Source organism: Nicotiana sylvestris, chromosome 1 (genome assembly GCF_000393655.2).
Source record: "Nicotiana sylvestris chromosome 1, ASM39365v2, whole genome shotgun sequence".
Lineage (NCBI taxonomy): Eukaryota > Viridiplantae > Streptophyta > Magnoliopsida > Solanales > Solanaceae > Nicotiana > Nicotiana sylvestris.
Window position 1 is genome coordinate 100,170,660 of NC_091057.1, and position 6,000 is coordinate 100,176,659.

Sequence of the window (6,000 nt, forward strand, 5' to 3'; positions counted from 1 at the left end):
TTGCAATATTGAGTTTTCTAATTTGAAAAACGACAAAAGAGTCATAAATAAGTCAGGTGATGCTGTTTTGTCATAAATAGCCGAATGTTCCCGAAAGGGACGCCGGAAGGCTGACTTTGCATAAATAGCCACCTTCGGGTCATGTTTAGAATTTTTGGTCCAAGTTGACCCACACAGCCTTATAAATCTTCGTCCCCGAGGCGCTGAAGGGCCGTGTTTACAACGCCAAGTCTTTTATTGTAATTTGAAAAGAAAAAAAATCAAAGAGTCAGCGGTCATGTGAATACCGTCTTTTGTCATAATAAGCCGAGCCAGCTTCGGCCGCATCTTAAACCGTTCTTGCCGAAATAGCCTTAGAGTATCTTTCAGTTGTCGAAAGGTTATTTTCGTAAAAGAATGGACAAGTTTGTAAAGTGTCGAAATAATCCTCCCCGGCCTCAAAATTCATGTGAAATTTGGAAGGGGCCACATTTGCAAAAAATAACCATTTGGTTGCATTTGCCGAACAGAGAAAGGGAGCTGGAATTTTGTTTTTGAGTCTACCAATCTTTTGATTAGAACATGCGGGTTGTTTGATTTTCAAGTTTGTAGGTCATCTTCAAACCTTTGAAACCCAGTTTGTTCTAATATGAAAAAATGTTTAGTATTGTTTATCTTTTAATGGTCCGAACTACGCAAGGTCTGATTCACGCAGGGACGTGATACGTAGGCAATCTCCATAAGATTCGACCACCACTAAAAAATAAAAAAAATAAAAAAAAATATAATAATAAATAAATAAAAGAGAGTGTGGAAGATTTTCAGGGGGCACAATTGCCTAACTGCTTGGGTACATTTTTGATATATGATTGTCTGTCCAATGCCCTAACACTAACGTGATGACTTCCCTTTGATGTGTCCATATATAGAGAGTGGTTGGTTGTGGTAACTCCTCCCTGCAAAGCAAAATCAAAGGACAATGGCTCAGAACCGCAGAACCGAGTGGGTCGGTACTGATGACCGACAACAATTGATCGAACGGAACAACGGGTTGGTAGAAGAAGTGAAAATGCTGAGACAGCATGTGGCAGACATGTATCAGGCATGGATAACAGGAAAAGCACCACCCCCTCCACCGCCAAGTCTCTTGAGCTCGGTCATTTCCCAAGCACCCAACACCATAATGGAAGATCCCCCATACTCTCCATCCCAACCCACTTATGGCAGCCTTCCCAGCTACCCGAGTAGCTCCATCACTCCTCAATGCTTCTCCGCTCCCCAACACCACTTCTTTCCCCGCCATACTTCACTTTCCAGGCACCCGGCTCCACAAAATGCCTACCCACCTACACAAGCCTACCAAAAGCCACCTGGATCAGGTTTCCGGCCCTGTCAACATGCAAGAATGAAGAGGTTGCTGAAACGAGGAAAGGCTCTCACCCCCATCGGGGTATCTTATGCCAGTCTGTTTGAAAGGCTAAGGCATGCTGGTTCGATTGAGCCACTCCCCGCATGTACTATAAATCCGCTTGCAAGGAGCTTTGATCCGGCAGCACGATGCGCCTACCACTCCAATGTCGTAGGGCACAACATTGAGAGCTGTCATAGCTGGAGAAAGGAAGTAGAGAAAATGATCCGAGAAGGGCGGGTTGCGATTAATAACAGTGACATGGAGCACTCGAACCTCCTCGAGAACTTGCCTACGGAGGTTGATGAGGTTGAAGCTGGTAATATTGATGCAAAGCTCAGTGGCTAAAATGCCAATTTTGATAAAGTGGGAGGACGTTTTGTTCCTTGGTCAGCAAGAGAGAAGCTTGTGGTGGCTCATTTTGTTGTCATTTCTGTTGTTCGGATTATTAGGGTTATGAGTCGGATGTTGTCTTGTCCAGTTTGTTTTTAGGATTTTGTTCTGGATTGTTTTGTTTGTTTTGTTATTTAAACCATTTCACCGGTAGTCTAATACAAAGTCCGGTCTTTTATTATTTCCAGTCATCTTTTTGTTTAGTCCTTTTACCATTTTTTGTTCGATGCCGATTCTAGGGACATGACATGCGCACACACTTTGGGCCTAGTCTTTAAAGTTAATCATAAAACCCTGGAAAGGCGATCAGACCATTTAAAGAAAATAAGGACGGTTTGAGATTATTCAGAGCTCGAGTCATGTGGAACTGGGGCAAGTTAAACACAAAGAAAACCGTTAAAGAAAGATTCGCCTAAATTGGCATGAGGGTCGTTCATAATAATGAGAATGAGAGTGTCGCCCAACGGTGCTTTAGAAGTGACAAATGAACAAACAGATGTTGAATATAATTGTCAAGTCTAGCACCATCAGAAGGGACTACAAGTTTAAATTGTGTTGTTTGCACTTGGCATGTTTTAAAGATTGGAATGACGAAGACATTTTATTCTGCTACCTAAACACTTTATCCTTTGTTAACCCTTTTGAGCCTTATTTATTTTTCTTTCATACCCCTCGTTCGGAATCAGTAGCAACGACTAGAAGATGCGAACATGGAAGATATAAAAAAAAGCAAGAATAGCAAAACAACAAAAACAGGCAAGAAAAAAAGAGCAAAAGAAAAAAGAAAAGAAAGATAAGAAATGAGTGAAAAGAAAGTCACAATGAAAACAGAGGAATTGGGAACTACGTTTGACCTGATTCCTCAAAGAGGATACGTAAGCGCTTCACGGCTCGGTCATAGTTTTGAAAAATGAAAAAAAAATCAATTAAAATATCCCCAAGCAAGAATCTGGGGCAAAAAGTTGCGTTTGATGTAAATAAATCTAATTCCGAAGGTTGTAATTAATAACCCAAAATTAATGCATTTTTGAGCCTTTAATACCCTTTCTTTCTAGCCCTATCCAAAACCCACATTACGGTCCAAAGAAAGACCTTCTGACCAGTCTTCAAAAGATGCCAAGTCAGACAAATAAGATTCTTACCGGCGAACATAACATTCTGTTTCCACAACAGAAAGGACTCTAATCTCCAACAAAAAGAGTCATGCCGGCGACACTCCAAATCCCCAGCTGGAGAGAGATATAAAACGAGAGAGTCTTATTGGTGAAAACCTTCACAGGCACCATAAGGCGATGAAAGCTGAGAGAAGAACCCAAAAATGAGAGAGACTTGATAGTGAAAACCCTTCGGGCACTACAAGTCGAATAAGATTGAGAATCAGATGGGGAATCGCCAATTGAAGATCTTGAAAGATGATTGACGGTAGAGGATAGGCCACATGTGCATGTCATGACCATTAGAGCTGGTATCTCCATTTGATAGATTTTCATTTATAGTTTCTTTTGTTAAAGAGTCATCTTTTCTTTTGTCTTTATTCTGTTCCCTTTTATCTTTTTCCTTTCATAGAAAAATCCCCAATAGAGTCTGTTTGGTCAGAACAAGTGTGAACTGACTTCAAAATAGGCCATCAGCTTTCCAAAATGAGATCTGACTAGTACATCCAAGTGGTATAGTCAGCAGGGAACAAACGTGAGGCCAGTGTCAAAAGATATCCCCAGCAGAAGGGAATTGACAGAAGGACTGACAAGTGTCAAGAGGGATACCATTGCCTTTATCAAAGGTTATAAACCTCAAGGCCAAAGCCCGTGGGCAAATCAAGGAGAGCAATGAGCATGATTTGGGAAAATCATACTAGACTAAAAGGTCGGGGAAATGCCAGTTTCCGAGCTATGCCACAAAAGAAGAGGGATATCCCCAGAAAGGAATTATCCCCAGCAAATAATATCATCCCCAACAAGTTGTGGAGCGCAAAGCAAGGAAGGAGAAAGGGAAAACCATCCCAGTAGGAGTATCACAACCAACCACCATGTTTTAAACTAACAAATTTTGTTTGATTTGAAACAGGTAAAAGAATGGGCATTGACGCCAGAAACGCATGCCACAAAGGATATTATCAAACTGGGGCAGAAAATTTTCCTTCCATTTAGAAAATTTTCTGGAAGTCAGGTACCCCCAGCTGATAAAATTTTACCCCCCAACAGGTAAGTAAATCAAGGGAGGTAGTCTTTGAAGGATGAAGCTATGCAAAAACAAAACAAAAAAAGGAATAAAAAAAAAAGAATAATAATAAAAATTGGGGAAGGTAGAAAAGGAAAATTCATCCCAATCCCCAGCAAGTATTCGAGGTAAGACATTTTCAAGTCTTAAGGATATTTTGGGTTCATCCGCCCTCGAATAGGATATTTTGGGTTCATCCGCCCTCGAATAGGATATTTTGGGTTCATCCGCCCTCGAATAGGATATTTTGGGTTCATCCGCCCTCGAATAGGATATTTTGGGTTCATCCGCCCTCGAATAGGATATTTTGGGTTCATCCGCCCTCGAATAGGATATTTTGGGTTCATCCGCCCTCGAATAGGATATTTTGGGTTCATCCGCCCTCGAATAGGATATTTTGGGTTCATCCGCCCTCGAATAGGATATTTTGGGTTCATCCGCCCTCGAATAGGATATTTTGGGTTCATCCGCCCTCGAATAGGATATTTTGGGTTCATCCGCCCTCGAATAGGATATTTTGGGTTCATCCGCCCTCGAATAGGATATTTTGGGTTCATCCGCCCTCGAATAGGATATTTTGGGTTCATCCGCCCTCGAATAGGATATTTTTGGGTTCATCCGCCCTCGAATAGGATATTTTGGGTTCATCCGCCCTCGAATAGGATATTTTGGGTTCATCCGCCCTCGAATAGGATATTTTTGGGTTCATCCGCCCTCGAATAGGATATTTTGGGTTCATCCGCCCTCGAATAGGATATTTTGGGTTCATCCGCCCTCGAATAGGATATTTTGGGTTCATCCGCCCTCGAATAGGATTTTATTTTCTAAATTGTTGTTGAAACCAGACGCCCACCTGTATAACGAGAGGAATACATTTCAGTCTTTACTTTTCAAGTGTTGAAATTGGGAGCCCGCCCATAATAACAGAGGAATACATTTCAGCCCTTACATTTCAAGCATTGAAGTTAGGCGCCCACCTATATAACAAGGGAATACATCCTAATCTAGTGTTTAGTTCACTCTCAGCACTGCATCAGTAGTGTCAGTGGGCTACGATTTTGCTAACGACTCACAAACCTCCCCAATGCAAACTGGGTTAGGAAATTTTGTTTGTTTTGTTTGTTTTGATTGTCAGGGACCCGCCTGTAGAACGGAGTTTGTGGTATGTCAAAGATCGAAGAAGTCAGGAGTCCGCCTGTCAAAGATCAAGCAGTGACCCACTGGAAAGCAGAAGGATTACAACAGAAATCCCCAGCATTCAATCCAAGTTAGAAGCTCGCCTCAAGAACGCGAATCAATAGTCTGGGATGATCAACAGAAGCTGGTCACAAAAACAAAAAACAAAAAAAAAAACAAAAAAACAAGAAAAAAAAAAGAAGAAAAAAAAAGAAGAAAGAGAAGAGCCCAAAATACGGAAGTGGAGAACAAATGTGGTCTGCTCAAGAATTAGCACCTACAACTAGCAAGTATCAAGGTTCAAATCCAAAGTCTGTATGAAGCACCATTCAAGACTCAAGACCAAGTTTCAGAAGACTTAAGAGATAGGAATCCTTGTAACTAGTAGCTGATAGGCTTAGTTAGTCTTTTTCAGTTTTCATTTTTGTTGTAATGACAGGACCGCGGACCGGAACCTCAACGGAACGGCACCTCGATCGGCTCTTCACCTCGGTACACTTCACTATCTCTCTCATTCCCGAACTACACGTGGCCTGATTCCTGTATAACCAAGGATATGTAGGCAGCTCAGATACCAGGGCTCGGTCACATTCCCTCCCTTTCCTTAAGTGTAGTCCGTCCAAGTAATGGTCGGGTCAAAAACACGTCTAGTCGTTCTTTGTCGGAAAACTCTTCGTGTTTCCAGTCAAAGAGGGGCAGCTGTAAGCACGTGATTTTTGACCCTCCCCGAGAATTTTCACATTTTTAGCGTGAATATGTGAAATTGGGTCTAGTATAGCTATTTTAACTATTTTTACTTTATTTCGTTGCAAAAAGAAAAATTTCAA